This window comes from Salvelinus fontinalis, chromosome 5, assembly GCF_029448725.1.
Source record: "Salvelinus fontinalis isolate EN_2023a chromosome 5, ASM2944872v1, whole genome shotgun sequence".
Classification (NCBI taxonomy): domain Eukaryota; kingdom Metazoa; phylum Chordata; class Actinopteri; order Salmoniformes; family Salmonidae; genus Salvelinus; species Salvelinus fontinalis.
Genome location: NC_074669.1, coordinates 30,367,154 through 30,386,780, shown reverse-complemented (window position 1 = coordinate 30,386,780; position 19,627 = coordinate 30,367,154). Strand labels below are relative to the sequence as shown.

At 41.5% G+C, this 19,627-nt stretch overlaps 1 protein-coding gene across 11 annotated transcripts in view; it reads right to left on the bottom strand.

Annotated features, from left to right (window-relative positions):
• The window catches only part of ptprfa (protein tyrosine phosphatase receptor type Fa), a gene marked incomplete in the record, with an annotated part of 430,527 nt that extends 412,497 nt beyond the window's left edge, over positions 1 to 18,030 (bottom strand). For 7 of the 11 annotated variants that reach the window (XM_055923138.1, XM_055923140.1, XM_055923143.1 and 4 more), the window contains 1 exon segment: positions 17,645 to 18,029. 11 annotated transcript variants of the gene reach the window in all.
• Between the last annotated feature and the right edge of the window lie 1,597 nt (positions 18,031 to 19,627).

Below are 19,627 nucleotides of genomic sequence, written 5' to 3'. Positions count from 1 at the left end.
ATAAATCATTTCTGTATGGACCTCGCGTTGTGCACGGGGACATGGTTATGCTAAAACAGGAATGGGCCTTCCCCAAACTGTTGCCACAAAGTTGGAAGCACAGAATGGTATAGAATGTCATTGTATGCTGTAGCTTTAAGATTTCACTTCACTGGAACTAATGGGCCTAGCCCGAACCATGAAAAACAGTCAAAGACCATTATTCCTCCTCCACAAAGTGTTAGTTGGCACTATGCATGTAGGCAGGTAGAGTTCTTCTTGCATCCGCCAAACCCAGATTCATCCATCAGACTGCCAGATGGTGAAGCGTGATTCATCACTACAGAGAATGCTATCCACTGCTCCAGAGTCCAATGGCGGCAAGTTTTACACCCCTACAGCCAACGCTTGGCATTTCACATGGTGATCTTGGGCATGGTGCGGCTGCTCAGCCATGGAAACCCAGATCATGAAGCTCCTGAAACACAGTTATTGTGCTGATGATGCTTCCAGAGGCAGTTTGGAACTCGGTAGTGAGTGTTGCAACCAAGGACACTCAGTGGTACGTTCTATGAGCTTGTGTGGCCTACCACTTGCGGCTGAGCCGTTGTTTCTCCTAGACGTTTCCACTTCACAATACAGCACTTATAGTTGACTGGGGCAGCTAGAGGAGGGCATAAATTTGACCAACTGACTAGTTGAAAAGGTGGCATCCTATGACGGTGCCCCGTTGAAAGTCACTGAGCTCTTCAGTACTGGCCATTCTAATGCCAATATTTGTCTATGGAGATTGCATGGCTATGTACTCAATTCTCTACACCGGTCAGCAACGGGTGTGGCTGACATAGCCAAATCCACTCATTTCAAGGGTTGTCCACATACTTTTGGCCATGTCGTGTAATTATCTTCATAAGCAGCTTTATAAACTCAGCAAGAAAAGAAACGTCCTCTCATCGTCAACTGCGTTTATTTTCAGCAAACTCAACATGTGTAAATATTTGTATGAACATAACAAGATTCAACAACTGAGAAATAAACTGAACAAGTTCCACAGACATGTAACTAACAGAATTGGAATAATGTGTCCCTGAACAAAGGGGGGGGGGGTCAAAATCAAAAGTAATAGTCGGTATCTAGTGTGGCCACCAGCTGCATTAAGTACTGCAGTGCATCTCTTCCTCATGGACTGCACCAGATGTGTCAGTTCTTGCTGTGAGATGTTACCACACTCTTCCACCAAGGCACCTGCAAGTTACCGGACATTTCTGGGGGGAATGGCCCTTGTCTTCACCCTCCGATCCAACAGGTCCCAGACGTGTTCAATGGGATTGAGATCCGGGCTCTTCGCTGGCCATGGCAGAACACTGACATTCCTGTCTTGCAAGAAATCACGCACAGAACGAGCAGTATGGCTGGGGGCATTGTCGTGCTGGAGGGTCATGCCAGGATGAGCCTGCAGGAAGGGTATCAACTGAGGGAGGAAGATGTCTCCCCTGTAACGCACAGCATTGAGATTGCCTGCAATGACAAAAAGCTCAGTCCGATGACGCTGTGACACACTACCCCAGACCATGATGGACCCTCCACCTCCAAATCGATCCCGCTCCAGAGTACAGGCCTCGGTGTAACGCTCATTCCTTCGACAATAAACGCAAATCCGACCATCACCCATAGTGAGACAAAACCGTGACTTGTCAGTGAAGAGCTCTTTTTGCGATGATGGGTTTGTGCCCATAGGACCTGCCTTACAACAGGCCTACAAGCCCTCAGTCCAGCCTCTCTCAGCCTATTGCGGACAGTCTGAGCACTGATGGAGGGATTGTGCATTCCTGGTGTAACTCGGGCAGTTGTTGTTGCCATCCTGTACCTGTCCCGCAGGTGTGATGTTCGGATGTACCTATCCTGTGCAGGTGTTGTTACACGTGGTCTGCCACTGCGAGGACGATCAGCTGTCCGTCCTGTCTCCCTGTAGCGCTGTCTTAGGCGTCTGACAGTACGGACATTGCAGTTTATTGCCCTGGCCACATCTGCAGTCCTCATGCCTCCTTGCCTCATGCCTAAGGCACGTTCATGCAGATGAGCAGGGAACCTGGGAATCTTTCTTTTGGTGTTTTTCAGAGTCAGTAGAAAGGCCTCTTTAGTGTCCTAAGTTTTCATAACTGTGACCTTAATTGCCTACCTTCTGTAAGCTGTTAGTGTCATAACTACCGTTCCACAGGTGCATGTTCATTAATTGTTTATGGTTCATTGAACAAGCATGGGAAACAGTGTTGAAGCCAGGGTCCTGAAAAAGGGACGTTTCTTTTTCTTTGAGTTCATAAAGGTGCTCAAGAGTGGGGGAGTTTCTTTCATATTTTTATTATTTCTTGTTGTTGTTGCGTTCTCGAAATGGAACCTGCAAAGTAAGCATTTCGTTGGACGGTGTATGCCATGTGTATCCCATACATACGACTAATAAAACTTGAAACGTGAAACACACACACACACATAGTGTCAGTTATAAAGAGTTTCCTATAGTGCCACATTAAGATATGATGGAATATTTGATGAAGCAGCTGCGGTTCTTTGATGTACAGTGTGGTCATTATTGACCCCCTTGATAAAGATGAGCAAAAATGACTGTATAAAATAAGCTATATTGCATGCTTTTCGAATAATAATACAATTACTCAGAGAAAGAGATTTTCTAAGTAAATCCCCCCCCCCAAAAAAAAATAGGGGTTTTCCATACCTCACCTTGAGAGGATAATGATCAAATCATTTTTTCCAGACTCTGGCGCGTTTACCCCCTTAGTTCGGGTTTGTTTGGACTGGTGTGAACTCTCTGCACTCGGGAGCACACTAAACAACACACCGTGGTTCTCGCAAAAAGAGTGGTCTTTTTGGTCTGATTCAATTTGTCCTTTGGTGCAGTTTGCTGCAGGAGAGAACGCAGTCCGAACCAAAGGCCACATCAAAAATGGCCCCCTATTCCCTGTATGGTGCACTACTTTGGTCCAGGGCCCATAGGGAAGCTCACATGGCTCTAGTCCAAAGTAGAGAACTATATAGGGAATAGGTTGCCATTTGGAACTAAACATATTGGTCACACTCCAACCCCTATCTACGTCTTGTCAGAGGAGAGTACCTACCATAAAACCCCTCGTAAAACCAGACAAACCATCGCCATCGTTGGGTTCGCCTGTCTGTATATATCCACAATTGCCCTTTAGACTGATGGCCACAGGCGGTGTATCTATCCAGCAGGACACTGATAAATGACAAATATCAAACCCACCATCACATTTAGCTGTAGAAGATGGATTGAGAGATGGCACCCTATTCCCTATATAGCGCACAACTTTTGTAGTGCACAATAGAAGGAAATGAGGTGTCATTTGGGAAGCAATCTGAGTCTGTCATTGTGGCTAGATTACAGAGAGAGAGGACCTTTCAGATTCTAAACAAATGGGAGAGTCAGACTCTCATTTGTATGTCAGACAATCTAATCAGGATCATGGCTTTCTGGACCATACCTTTCTAAATGGAAACAACATACACACATGGAATTTAAGTAATGTCTTCTAAAATGAAATATACCGACTGTTGTCAGTGGCAACATACTGGAATTATAAAATGTATATATTGTAAGAGGTGAATAGTTTAAATGAATGTCAAATTTACAAACATTTGCTTTACAATTGACATAATTCATTATTATCATTAATAATCCAGCATAATAGCAGAATGCGCATTTTCACAAATTAAATATTGACATTTCTCCATCTCTGTTGTGCTGAAGAAAACCTTTTGGGTGTTTTTTCACTAGATGTAACTGCGCTGAAGCAGCTACAATACGTTGCTCTGCTACATCCATTAAGTAGCCACAGCTGCCATGTTCAACTGTCAAAAATATGAAATTCTGTTCTACCAATCCCCCCCTGTGTGACTCCTACACCCTAGAAAAACAGGGTTCCAAAAGGGTCCTTTGGCTATCCCCATAGCAGAACCCTTTTAGGTTCCAGGTAGAACCCTTTTTCGGTTCAAGGTAGAACCATTTTGGGTTCTATGCAGAACCATCTGTGGAAAAGGTTCTACATGGAACCCAACAGAGTTCTACCTAGAACCAAAAGGGTTCTACCTGGAACCAAAAAAGGTTCTCCAAAGGGTTTTCTTAGAATGTAGCATTCTGTACAGCCAGCTCATTTGGCTCGCTCTGTTTCTGGAGTCCATCCCATATTGGTAGTGTAAACTACCACATGGTATAGTAAGTAGCACAGATCTCTGGCAAGGAAAATATAAAGATCTTCGCAAAGAAGAAGAAAACATCTATTTTTGATAAACTGTTAAACCATCCCAGTGGAATCTAATGGCTCGGGAGTAAATTGGATGATGATTGCGACACAAATGGCACCTTATTCCCAAAATAGTGCAATACTTCTAAAAATAATACCCTATTTTCCTATTTAGCGCACAACTATTTAAAAGTAGTGCATTATATAAGGAATAGGGTTGTATTTTTGACACAAGCTAAATGGGATGATGTCCAAGGTAGTTGTGAAGTGGCTTACACAACAGGCCCACACTCACATACAATACAGTACAGGGCTAAGTGCAGCTAGCTTTTAGTCTAAAGCCCATGACACTTTCACATTGTTTCTACATTAGAGCCATGCAGTATGTAACAGATAAAGAGCACTTGATATTTGACAGTGTTCAAAAATGGAAAATAATAAGATCCACTGTCAGATGGAAAAAAAAAGTGTAAAAACATTCAACCCAAGTGATGTTGACACAAGCCAAACCACAGTATATATATATGTCATTTAGCAAATGCTTTTACCCAAAACCTATGAACACAAGACACCTGCCTTTATTTTGTAAAGTGTTTTCTTCTTATAAAGTGGAGGTAAAGTGTTAGGTGTTGATGGTTCTAGACTAGATTATTCTAATGGGAGATGGATAGGACTCCAGATAAGTGCTCTTTTGAATAAACATCAATGTGAAATTAAGCGTTAGACAGCAGTATGCTTTTATCTGTTTCCTCTCAGATGATAATTACACACGGTGGTCTCCCAGGAAGGACAACGCTTAGTTACACATTTGATCTCACCCTGTAAAGAAATGCTCACCATCTTCAGTGTTGACAACAACAACGAAACTCACAGTTCTGTATTCACAGATGGTAAAGGGTTATGTTGCAATTCAACCCACTTTATGACAGATGTATTCTAAATGTCATATTCAAAGTTGATGTGTTTCATTGTACATGATAATTTGATCAGTTTACCATTTGCTAATCTGATGCGTTACTTGTTATGTACAGTATGTTGTAAGCTATTCAGCAAAAAGAGAATGCTCTCATTCACTTTCCCACTGCACAATTTACACAGTGGGCATACCTAAAGTATGCAAAGAAGAAAATGTGTTCTATCTTCAAGCAAACAAGAAGAATAAGTATACCACCCTGTAAGCTAAGGCATTTGGTAATTGTTTCTTTTGGGGCCTGACAGGTTTTCAGAAAACCAGTCATCCTCTGACTTTGTATTAATTAATGGTGTGTGTGTGTGTGTGTGTGTGTGTGTGTGTGTGTGTGTGTTTCTCTCTCACCCATTCACTCTTTCAATTAGGTAATTACTGCCTATTTGATGAAAGACAGACAGGAGGGTTGGGGAATAAGATAATAGAATGACAGAGCTGCCTAGTTAAGAGACTCCGCTGTGGCAACTTTTACAAAGTAATATGGGAGAAGGGCAGGACAATCTGAATCAACAACATGCCAATCATCCTCCTCTATGGTCTACATCCCTCTAACTAAGACAATCCTGCAGGTTGAGCAATGAAAGTATAGCAACACCTTTTGGCTCCATGATCAAAAGAAATCCCAACATTTCGACAATGCAAAAGTCGTTGCTGTTATAACATTTAAAATGCATAGCTACAACTACAAAGTGTAAGTGTCCCCCTTCTCCTCTTCCTCCCCATCCTCCTCCTCCTCCTTGTACTGACAGTGTTTCACTTCAAAGTGCAGAAATTGTCTTCTCAACAGGTGAAACGAAGCCAGAGAACGATGCAGAAAATCCTGCTATACACAGGCAAAATTGTACCCTGAGTGCAGTGGTGGAATAAGTATCCAATTGTCATACTTGAGTAAAAGTAAATACCCCTTAATAGAAAATGACTCAAGCAAAAGTGAAAGTCACCCAGTAAAATACTACTTGAGTAAAAGTCTAAAAGTATTTGGTTTTAGATATACTTAAGTATCAAATGTAAATGTAATTGCTAAAATATACATAAGTATCGAAAGTAAAAGTACAAGTAATTTCAAGTTCCTTATAATAAGCAAACCAGACGGCACCGTTTTGTTGTAATTTTAATGTACGGATAGCCAGGAACACACTCCAACACTCTGACATCATTTACAAATGAAGCATGTGTCCGCCAGAAAGATGTGTGAGTCCGCCAGAAAAAAGGCAGTAGGGATGACCAGGGAAGTTCTCTTGATAATTACGTGAATTTGACCATTTTCCTGTCCTGCTAAGCATTCAAAAATAGTACTTTTAGGTGTCAGAGAAAATATGTAGAGTAGAAAGTACATGATTTTATTTAGGAATGTAGGGAAGTAAAAATAAAAGTTGTTGCAAATATAAGTAGTGAAGTAGTGTACAGATACCCCGAAAAACGACTTAGGTAGAATTTACACCACTGCCTGAATGCCAGTCTGCCAACCTGAGTGCCAAATTCTTGGTACTCATTGTCATGCCAATGACAGTATTGAAGTTAAAAGCACAAACAGATCTGGGACAGGCTACCAAAAATATGCATTGTCTTCATCAAATGAAGAAAATATACGTCTCTGTTGAATTCAAAACAAAACACGATTAGAAAACACCAACATCCTGTATAGGCCCATACACCAACATGTTGTATATGTTCATCAAATGAAGAAAATACAAGTTTCTGTTGAATTGAATAGAAAACACTATTGTATGTTGTTGCGTTACAGTGATTACAATGTATTTCTAATTATTTCCACCTATTACCCCCCGGCCTTCTGTGACAAAGAGAGCGCTTTTAATGAAGTTTAGTCTAATTAATGAAGTTGCCATTATTCAAATCAATCCACTAATATCTATTCTGACATCGCAGCCATCACAGACAGAAAACACAGTGGCAGACCACCACATACACAACAACACAGTTGTAGAATTACTAGATACAGTGCCAATTGCCTTGATAACACAGTGGGGAAATCATAGCATTTAGGTATGAGTCCCGAAGGGCACCCTATTCCCTATGTAGTGCACTACTTTTGATCATGGAAAAGTAGTGTGTTATATAGTTAGGTAGGGTACTATTTGGTACTCAGGTCTGTGGCTGATAGGATCTTACCCAAAAACATTGCCAACCAGACCCTGTATGCTGGTCGAACAATGGGCCGGTGTAATTGAAATCCCAGAGCCACTATGTTGCTGTTCAATTGTTGGGAAATGAAAGGAAGGAGCGAACCTGGACTTTTCTGCAGATAGGTCAATCAGCAGACGGACAATACATTGACAACCAAGTGACACACTGCATGTTCCTGTCCCTTCTTGGGGACAGACACAGAGAACCCTACAGCTTGGGTTCTGTTGTTATTGTGGTTTAATTCAGATCGTTTCATTCATCCATCCATCCATCCATTCCAGTCCACCCCACACAGTGTCTGCTTCCCAAACTGCACTCTATTCTCATTATAGTGCACTACTTTTGACTAGGGACTATAGGGTTCAGGTCAAAAGTAGTGCACTTTCTAGGGAATAGGTTGCCATTTGGAATGCAACCAGTGTAAATGTCTCTTTCCAGTTCAGCCATGTTCACCCAGTGGGGTGAACAGGTTTCTGCGCCTCAGCCGAGGCGACCGGTCCGCTCCTGATCCCCGGGATCGTCTCTGTGGTTGGCGTCCTGCTGCAGGAGCCGAACACGCCGGGGAGGGGGTACTGTCACGTATGCTCTCTCTCCAGCGCTCTAGGTCACCATGTTCCCGCGACTCAGCTGGCGACAGGTTCCAGCGCATCAGCCGGGGTGACTGGTCCGCTCCTGATCCCCGGAATCGTCTCTTTGGTTGGCATCCTGCGGTAGGAGCCGAACGCGCCAGGGAGGGGGTACCGTCACGTATGCTCTCTCCGGTGCTCTAGGAACTGACAGGTTTTCCTCGCCTCAGCAGAGGTGACCGGTCTGCTCCTGATCCCCGGGATCGTCATTTTGGTTGGTGTCCTGCGGGGAGGGGGCACTGACACGTTTGCTCCCTCTCCGACCTCTCCAACTAGGCTGCTCGTTATGGCGCACACCTGTCACCATCATTACGCGTACTTGGGGCATCATCAGACTCACCTGGACTCCATCACTTCCTTGATTACCTTCCCTATATATGCCACTCCCTGTAGTTCCTTCCCCAGGCGTCATTGTTTCTGTTTCAGTTTCATGTCTGGGTGCTGTTTGTGTTTCTTGTTTTGTATTATGTTCCGTTTTATTCTATTAGAACACTCACTCCCTGATCCTGCTTCCCGACTCGCAGCGCACATCGTTACACAAGTAGCCTAGCGGTTAGAAGGGCCAGTAACCGAAAGGTCGCTAATTCGAAATACCCGAGCCGACAAGGTGAAATATCTGATGTGCCCTTGAGCAAGGCACTTAACCCTAATTTGCTCCAGAGGTGCCGTACTACTATGGCTGATAGGTACAGTGAAATGTGTTTTACATTATCAGGTGTAAGAATGGACAGTATAACATATTTTAAAGATGTAACATGCCCTCGACTGAAATATCATTTGACTTGTAAAGCGTGGTATGTATGTACTGCATATATGAAACATATGCTGACTATCGCTTTTAAATGTCAAAGCAGATCAGTTGCTTTCTGTTGAGCTTCAAAGCAAAAACATTCAAAGACAGTGAATATCAACATGACTAAAAAACTCATGCAGACTGTGAACCATTGAGGCATCAGGCAAACAAACAACTAGTTTTGCCATGGGATGTATACTAAACTAGTAGTCAAAAAGTATGCTTAAAGTATAGTTGGTGACTAATGATCATGAGCAATTGAAAATGAAGGGTAATTCACTAAGAGCTAACAATTTACTGAAGTGCTCCCGAATATGCCACACAGATAATACTTTTTAAAACAATATATATATACAGCATTGGAGCAGATAACATTTTCCTGGCATCCACCAAACCCAGATTAGTCTGTCGGACTGCCAGATGGTGAAGCGTGATTCATCACTCCAAAGAATGTGTTTCCACTGCTCCAGAGTCCAATGGCAGCGAGCTTTACACACCTCCAGCCGATGCTTTGCATTGCACATGGTGATCTTAGGCTTGTGTGCGGCTGCTCGGCCATGGAAACCCATTTCATGAAGCTCGAGATGAACAGTTATTGTGCTGACGTTGTTTCCAGAGGTAGTTTGGAACTCGGTAGTGAGTGTTGCAACCGAGAACAACAATTTTTACGCGCTATGTGCTTCAGTACTCGGCAGTCCCATTCTGTGAGCTTCTAGGCCTACCACTTCGCGGCTGAGCCATTGTTGCTCCTAGACGTTTCCACTTCACAACAACAGCATTTACAGTTGACCGGGGTTTCTCTAGCAGGGCAGAAATGTGACAAACTGACTTGTTGGAAAGGAGGCATCCTATGACGGTGCCACGTTGAAAGGCGCTGAGCTCTTCAGTAAGGCCATTCTACAGTCAATGTTTGTCTATGGAGATTGCATGGCTGTGTGCTCAATTTTATACACGTCAGCAACGGGTGTGGCTAAAATATACCCGAATCCACAAATTTGAAGGGGTGTTCACATACTTTTGTATAAACAGTATAGTGTATCATGATCATAGGTGTCATAATAATGCGACAATAATATAATTTTAAAAGTCCAATGCAGCCGTTTGTATGTCAATCCCAAATCATATATTTTTATCACATTTTTTATGCACAAATTTAATCATTGAACTCATAAATGGACCTTATAATTCATGATTTCAATCTGAATATAGTGAATATTGCATTCAATTTTAACATTCAAATGCAATGTTTATATATTCCGTTGCAATATGGTAGATATTGTGTTCATTATTTGTTTATCAAGTTTACAAACTATAATTTCAAGTTCATCAACGTTTCATATATTTAACTTCTCAGATGCATTCAGATTCAGTTTTCAAATTTAGTTCTATAAATTCAGATTCAAAACCAGACACAACATCCTGGTACTTTGCCAGCCAGCAAAAATAGAGGAGAACAGATAGAATGAAATGCTTACTGTGGTAAACAGAAGCTTCTGGCAGTTTCTGAAGCCAATCTTGTATGAATTTGGCTCTAGCGTTCAAACTGTTTTGGCTATAGTCTATTATGATCCTCTTCCTGGTGGGGTGAGTGTGTGTGTCAGTGCTGTGTGTAAGTTGATTATGCAAACAATTTGGAATTTTCAACACATGAATGTTTCCAAAAAAAAACAAGAAGTGATGCAGTCATTCTCTGAGACTGGCATGCATAGTATTGATATTAGCCCTCTGATTAAAGTGAAGAGCAAAACATGCCTCTCTGTTCTAGGCCAGCTGCAGTTTTTCTAGGTCCTTCTTTGCAGCGCCTGACCATATGACTGGGAAATAATCAAGATAAGATAAAACTAGAGCTTAAAGAACTTGCTTTGTGGAGTGTGGTGTCAAAAAAGAAGAGCATCTCTTTATCATGGACAGACCTCTCCCCATCTTCAGAACCATTGAATCAATATGTTTTGACCATGACAGTTTACAATCCAAAGTAACACCAATTCATTTCGTCTCCTCAACTTAGTCAACAGGCACACCATTCATTATCCATCAAATTTATTCAATCCTCTCATGAGGACTGCCACAGGAATGGAAAACATTCAGAGTTACCTCTGCTGAAGAGGACAAGTTCATTGGAGTTACCAGCCTCAGAAATTGCAGCCCAAATAAATGCATCACAGAGTTCAAGTAACAGACACATCTCAACATCAACTGCTCAGAGGATACTGTGTGAATCAGGCCGTCATGGTCGAATTGCTGCAAAGAAACCACTACTAAAGGACACCAATAAGAAGAGACTTGCTTGGGCCAAGAAACACGAGCAATGTACATTAGAACAGTTATAAATCTGTCCTTTGGTCTAATTTCCCACCATAAAGCATGGAGGAGGAGGTGTTATGGTGTGGGGGTGCTTTGCTGGTCAAATCAAATTTTTATTTGTGATTTTTTGGGAATTCAAGGCAGAGTTGACCAGCATGGCTACCACATCATTCTGCATCGATACACCATCCAATCTGGTTTGGGCTTAGTGGGACTATCATTTGTTTTTCAACAGGACAATGACCCAAAACACACCTCCAGGCTGTGTAAGTTCTATTTGACCAAGAAGGAGAGTGATGGAGTGCTGCATCAGATGACCTGGCCTCCACAATCCCCCGACCTCAACCAAATTGAGTTGCTTTGAGATGAGTCGGACCGCAGAGTGTAGGAAAAGCAGCCAACAAGTGCTCAGCACATGTGGGAACTCCTTCAAGAGTGTTGGAAAAGCATTCCAGGTGAAACTGGTTGAGAGAATGCCAAGAGTGTGCAAGTTGTCATCAAGGAAAAGGGTGGCTGTTTGAAAAATCTCAAATATAAAATATATTTTGATTTGTTTAACACTTTTTTGGTTACTACATGATTCCTTCTGTGTTATTTCATCGTTTTGATGTCTTCACTATTATTCTACAATGTAATAATAAAGAAAAACCCTTGAATGAGTAGGTGTTCTAAAACTTCTAACCGTTAGTGTATAACGTGACATGACGTAATTCTATCTGTGGCCAATGACCTTGAGCCTTCTTGGATGGGCACTTCTACGGCAGCAAACAAAGGCCTAGAATTTTCAATGTCTCCTCTTACACTTGGCAGTGACGTAAAGTCCTCATGAGTGACAGAACGCAATGCAACGTATTTTCTGCTGGCTTGCCCCACCACAACTGAAAGCACTGAGCTAGGCTGAAACACCTGCATTATGGAGATGCCTTACTCAAGAAAACATAAAAGAGACTGTGTTTGTATGCGGCTTTATTAACTCAATGATATATATAATTTCTTACATTGTTTGCAAACTGATACGTGACATGTATTAACGCCAAAATAACATGCATAACAGGCAAGCCTAAAACAAATATATTTATATGTATATACAGTTGAAGTCGGAAGTTTACATACACTTAGGTTGGAGATATAAAAATTCGCATTTCAACCACTCCACAAATTTCTTGTGAACAAACTATAATTTTGGCAAGTCGGTTAGGACATCTACTTCGTGCATGACACAAGCAATTTTTCCAACAATTGTTTACAGACAGATTATTTAACTTATAGTTCACTGTATCACAATTCCAGTGGGTCAGAAGTTTACGTACACTAAGTTGAATGTGCCTTTAAACAGCTTGGAAAAATCCAGAAAATTATGTCATGGCTTTAGAAGCTTCTGATAGACTAATTGACATCATTTGAGTCAATTGGAGGTGTACCTGTGGATGTATTTCAAGGCCTACCTTCAAACTCAGTGCCTCTTTGCTTGACATCATGGGAAAATCAAAAGAAATCAGCCAAGACCTCAGCAAATAAAGTGTAGACCCTCACAAGTCTGGTTCATCCTTGGGAGCAATTTCCAAACGCCTGAAGGTATCACGTTCATCTGTACAAACGATAATATGCAAGTATAAACACCATGGGACCACGCAGCCATCATACCGCTCAGGAAGGAGATGAGTTCTGTCTCCTAGAGATGAACGTACTTTGGTGCAAAAAGTGCAAATCCATCCCAGGGCAACAGCAAAGGCCCTTGTGAAGATGCTGGAGGTAACAGGTATAAAAGTATCTATATCCACTGTAAAACGAGTCCTATATTGACATAACCTGAAAGGTCGCTCAGCAAGGAAGAAGCCGCTGTTCCAAAACCGCCATAAGAAAGCCAGACTACGGTTTGCAACTGCACATGGGGACAAAGATTGTACTTTTTGGAGAAATGTCCTCTGGTCTGATGAAACAAAAATAGAACTGTTTGGCCATAATGACCATTGTTTTGTTTGGAGGAAAAAGGGGGAGGCTTGCAAGCTGAAGTACACCATCCCAACCGTGAAGCACGGGGGTGACAGCATCATTTTGTGGGGGTGATTGCTGCAGGAGGGACTGGTGCACTTCACAAAATAGATGGCATCATGAGGCAGGGAAATTATGTGGATATATTGAAGCAACATCTCAAGACATCAGTCAGGGAGTTAAAGATTGGTTGCAAATGGGTCTTCCAAATGGACAATGACCCCAAGCATACTTCTAAAGTTGTGTCAAAATGGCTTAAGGACAACAAAGTCAAGGAATTGGAGTGACCATCACAAAGCCCTGACCTCAAACTTATAGAACATTTGTGGGCAGAACTGAAAAAGTGTGTGCGAGCAGGAAGGCCTACAAACCCGACTCAGTTACATCAGCTCTGTAAGCAGGAATGGGCCAAAATTCACCCAACTTAATTAATGTGGGAAGCTTGTGGAAGGCTACCTGAAACGTTTGACCCAAGTTAAACAATTTAAAGGCAATGCTACCAAATACTAATTGAGTGTATGTAAACTTCTGAACCACTGGGAATGTGATGAAGGAATTACAAGCTGAAATAAATAATTCTCTACTATTATTCTGTCATTTCACATTCTTAAAATAAAGTGGTGATCCTATCTGACCTAAGACAGGGGCTTTTTACTAGGATTAAATGTCAGGAATTGTGAAAAACTGAGTTTAAATTTAGTTGGATAAGGTGTACGTAAACTTCCGACTTCACCTGTATATTTTGTTGCAAAAAATGTGGGGTTCAAAACAGTGGCGAGGACGTCAAAGGGGGCTAATTTGTAACACAGGTGGTTCAGGGCTCGTGTGATGAGTAACTTGTCTGAGACCTGAAAAGTTGCATTGTCAGGCATACAGGAGACCTGGGTTAGAATCCCATCAGTCAAACTAACACATCTTCAGATCTCAGGCGAAGTTGCTCATCACATGCATTGATCAGTACAGAGAAAGAAAAGTATGGAATGTATGCACTCACTACTGTAAGACGCTCTGAATAAGAACGTCTACTGAATGACTAAAATGTAGTCGCCAAACCACCTCTGTTGCACTCTTATTAAATGAGGTGCATAAAGTCATTTTGCACCTGTTTGCCACAGAAAGGGTTGTTGTGGTACAGTAGGCCTGATTTCAAACCCAGTCGGTTATATTGGTGCCGTGATCTCTGAGTATGAGGTCAAAGGAGGTGAAATGTAACTGAGGTGGTTTGATGAACCATACTTTTTTTCATGAGTAACTTTGCTGGAGACCAAAAGACTTGTGTTACCTTCCTGACCTCATCCGTATGGGCTTTATCTAAGTGGGCTAACAAAGTCTTGACAGTCATGTGACAGGAGACCTGGTTTGAACCCAGTCAGTCACAAGAGCTAGATTAAATAGGGGGTGGAAAGGCTACCCTTAGAAGGGCTTTGACAGTGCTTGTTGGAAGGTGTTGTTATGGGGTCCAAATGGTGTTTTTTGTGACACTCCTTTCTAATGTGGCCTGAGATCATCAATCAACATCATCAACAAATTAACAAATAATATGTCATATTCATGATGATATGGTCTGAAACTCAACCAAAAATAAATGTTAAAGAACGTGATTAATTAAGTTGGTGGCTCAGAAGGGACTTTTCAAGCAGTAGATACATCTCCTTTAAATGTTTTGAGGTTACTGTAACTATACATTTCTTCTTATGTAAACTCAGCAAAAACAGAAACGTCATCTCACTGTCAACTGTGTTTATTTTCAGCAAACATAACTTGTGTTAATATTTGTATGAACATAACAAGATTCAACAACTGAGACATAAACTGAACAAGTTCCACAGACATGTGACAAGCGTGTGACACAGCGTTGAGATTGCCTGCAATGACAAAAAGCTCAGTCCGATGATGCTGTGACACACCGCCCCAGACCATGACAGACCCTCCACCTCCAAATCGATCCCGCTCCAGAGTACAGGCCTCGGTGTAACGCTCATTCTTTTGACGATAAACGCAAATCCGACCATCACCCCTGGTGAGACAAAACTGCGACTCGTCAGTGAAGAGCACTTTTTGCCAGTTCTGTCTGGTCCAGCGGCGGTGGGTTTGTGCCCATAGGCGACGTTGTTGCTGGTGATGTCTGGTGAGGACCTGCCTTACAACAGGCCTACAAGCCCTCAGTCCAACCTCTCAGCCTATTGTGGACAGTCTGAGCACTGATGGTATGATTGTGCGTTCCTGGTGTAACTCGGGCAGTTGTTGTTGCCATCCTGTAACTGTCCCGCAGGTGTGATGTTCAGATGTACCGATCCTGTGCAGGTGTTGTTACACGTTGTCTGCCACTGCGAGGACGATCAGCGGTCCGTCCTGTCTCCATGTAGCGCTGTCTTAGGTGTCTCACAGTACGGACATTATAATTTATTGCCCTGGCCACATCTGCAGTCCTCATGCCTCCTTGCAGCATGCCTAAGGCACGTTCACGCAGATGAGCAGGGACCCTGGGTATCTTTCTTTAGGTGTTTTTCAGAGTCAGTAGAAAGGCCTCTTGACTGTCCTATGTTTTCATAACAGTGATCTTAATTGTCAACCGTCTGTAGGCTGTTAGTGTCTTAACGACCATTCCACAGGTGCATGTTCATTACTTGTTTATTGTTCATTGAACAAGCATGGGAAACAGTGTTTAAACCCTTTACAATGAAGATCTGTGAAGTTATTTGTATTTTTACGAATTATCTTCGAAAGACAGGGTCCTGAAAAAGGGCCGTTTCTTTTTTTGCTGAGTTTATAGAGTGTTCATTTTCAAGATGGCGTGCATAGAGTGTCGCTGTTCTGTTGAGATCTTCACAATTGCTTTAATAATCTGCGCAGAATCTCAAACAGCATTGATCACGTGCAAAATATACTTTTGTTGTAATCTAAACTGCAGTCCAGGTCATTTGGTTTTGCTATTAGATGAAGAAGAGTGATAAAACATTATTCTGTTGTATAAATAATACAAATATCTGACATTGTATTCCCATTTAAACTTTGCTGTGCTTTAAAATAGTTGAACGCGCAGTGATAGACATTTGGGTGACAACTGAACCAAATATCAGACATTGTTTTCCATTGGAATATGGTTGTGCTTTGAGATGGTTGAAAGCATACGTGACAACACATTGGAAATTCAACAACATGTTTGCTGTCTTTTTGACAAATAATAGCCAATTATCCACATTGAAATGACGTAGTGTGCCCAGAGGGTTTTATTCTACACAAATGACAGTGGGAAAGAAATGCCTAGCCAGACAAATAGATTCCAACCTTGATGACATAACTTAGGGGCTCTGGAAATAATGCATACTGTGGATTGATGAGAAATAACTGAAATAAATGAAAATAAATTATTTAGCCCAATAGACCCATACATCGTCATATTCACATGTTCCATATAATGTGACAAATAAAGCCATGATAGCCTGTTTCCCTATTTGCAAACAATCGGAAATAGATCGGTGCGTAACGGTGAGTTCCATCACAAACACCAGTTTGCACAGACCACTAAGGCTGCGTTTAGACAGGCAAGCCCAGTTCTGATATTTTTTTCACATATCAGCTCTGAAAAAGATTAGGGGTGAAAAGATCTGATGCATTTGGTCAAAAGCCTGATTTGCTTCTTGTGGACGGCAGATATGTGGGCTTGAATAATGGCCTTCAAGTAGCCTATGTATTAGACAGGTGTAGGATCTTAATTTGAGCTAGTTTGCTACAGCAGGAGAATAATCCTGCAGCAACAGCAAATGTGAATTATTATGTGGATTATAATGGACATTTTTGTAGGGGTCGATACATTTTTGTAACGGAAATTTCAAAGTGGAAATTACAAACTTCAGAAGCCTTTTTAAAACTCAAATACACTACACATTTTTTCCCTGCATTGCAGGAAAGTTCACTTGCATCAGGGTGATCAAAATAAGATCCTACACCAGCATCTTAACAAGTAGTCCACTAAGATATTACAATTATGTTAATTAGTATCTTATTGGTAGCCTATCCAATAGCAAAGTCGATACATGTCAAGTATTGTGCAAACAACTAGGCTGTTATAAAACGGAATAGTTCAAATAATTTACATGCCAATGTATTGTGACAAAGGATACAATGTTTCCAGTGGCAGTGGTTGGTTAATTGACCCCTCTCCATCATGTAATTCACCCAACCTGTTTGTCTCTATGTAACAGGTTCCACGGGTGAACAGGGCAGAGCAGAGAGCTGCTTGACAGGTGCTCCTGCCTGCTATTTGCCCGTGAGGCGTGTACACAGCCGTATTGATCTCGAACAAGCTCTAAATCGATTGACATTTGGATGTATTCTGTCATGAAGTAGCCAGAAAAACAATATCCCTCTCATACTCAGCACACAACTTTTCAACATGACGAAATTATTCTTACCAATAGCCAGGCTATATTCCAAATCAGTGGTCATCATTATCAGTGGGCTAAGATGCGGCCACTCTTGAACAATACATGTGATTCAAATGTCAGTCAAACAAACACCACAACCATGAATTGTCAATAGTATATGAAATGCAAAAACTCACTCTCTCTAGGTCCCCTGGTCATTGGCATTTCTGTCTTCGAAAATAGCAACCACTTGGTTCTCTCGATCCACTTCAGAAAGAATACAATTCCTTTCCTTCTCAGTCCCGATGTCCACCTCTACTCTCCTCCGGGCGTGCGTGCTCTCCGTAATAGGCTACACAAGGAGGAATTGAAAGTATAATCCTTGAGATGTATAGGACCTGATGGACAGTTCTGCTGAATTAGACCATATATTTTCCAAGTAGAGAAGCAATGTGTCCGAACGTCTCCTCTCCTCTCAGCAGCTCAACCGCTGTTTATCGCACAGTGAAATGCGCTCTTTCTCTCTCTCCTCTGTAGCGCTCAAGAATGCACAATAATCCCTTCTCGGCTCTCACACATTGTTCGCAGCATTCTCGGGCTTTGTCGGATATGGTCGATCATTTACGGAATGATGAGGATTTAAAACTATGCCTATTTTTTTTTCTAGTTATGGTTTTATTTTTCCTTTTCAGTTCGTATCCATATTAAAAGTAAATAGCCTGATAACTGTGATGATGAATTCATTTTAAATATTGAGGCTTCCGGCATTAGGCAATAGAGATGAACATGTCGCGTATCATTTTATTATTTGTATTATATGTTTTCAGAGTACGCCTAATATCACTTTCATTAGGCTTTGGAGTTATAATCCAGGGTGGAAAATCCGGGTGGAGTTGTTGGGTGTAACTAAGGTAGGCAATGTGACGAATGTAGGCTAGCAGTAAGGATGCAGACAAGGATAGAAGGCTACACTGTAAAGGGGCTACCATGAATTTGACAGTACAGTATCTTACAGGCAGCTTTGTGGCAAGTAAAAATCTGTATTTCATATTACATTACACTTGCTGAAATATAAATATGGTATCAAAGCAAGTACTGTGTAATGACACACAGTATGATACCTTGAAATGTATTGTATTATACTGTAAAAACATATATACTGTAAAAAAAAGTAAACGCTATCTTAATCGTGATTAATTAATGAAAGGATGAATGAAGGGGAGGGGTTTGTATTTCACAGTATTTTACTGTAATTACAAAGAAATGGTGCAAACAGGTTAGCTGCTAGGTAGAGTGTTTAGAAACATTACAGCATGTTTTATATCCCTTGCTCTTTTAAAGGCCTTAAAGCATCCGCCACTTTTTTTCAATTTTCGCCTAAAATAACATACCCAAATCTAACTGCCTGTAGCTCAGGCCCTGAAGCAAGGATATGCATATTCTTGATACCATTTGAAAGAAAACACTTTGAAGTTTGTGGAAATGTGAATGGAATACAGGAGAATATAACACATTAGATCTGATAAAATATAATACAAAGAAAAAAAGTTAATGGTATTTTTTTTGTACCAACATCTTTGAAAGAGAAAGAGAAAGGCCATCAAGAGATAGGCCATCACGTCTTATTCCAGCCAAGGTGCAATTTAGATTTTGGCCACTAGATGGCAGCAGTGTATGTGCACAATTTTAGACTGATCCAATGAACCATTGTATATCTGTTTAAAATGTTGTATCAAGACTACCTAAATGTGTCTAATTTGTTTATTAATCACTTTTAAAGTTCCAAACTGTGCACTCTCCTCAAACAATAGCATGGTATGCTTTCACTGTAATAGCTTCTGTAAATTGGACAGTGCAGTTAGAGTAACGAGAATTTAAGCTTTCTGCATATGTAGGTCTACTTTGTAGTTGTCATTTTTGATCAACTATTTCATGAATGGAAAGAGTATTAGTATTAAAGCCAATGTATGCTTGATCTGAAAATGTGGTCAGAAGCTTGGTATGAAGGGTGTGACGCAATTGCGGGGCCTCCGGAGGCATGCAGAGGCCAAATTGAGCTATGTACCGCATCGCCGTGCTCCTCCCAAATATTGTAACAACATGGATGGGACCTTACAGCTCCGCATTGACATGATTGGTTGACGGTAGGTGGGGGCGGGTGGGAGGTCCTATATAAACAC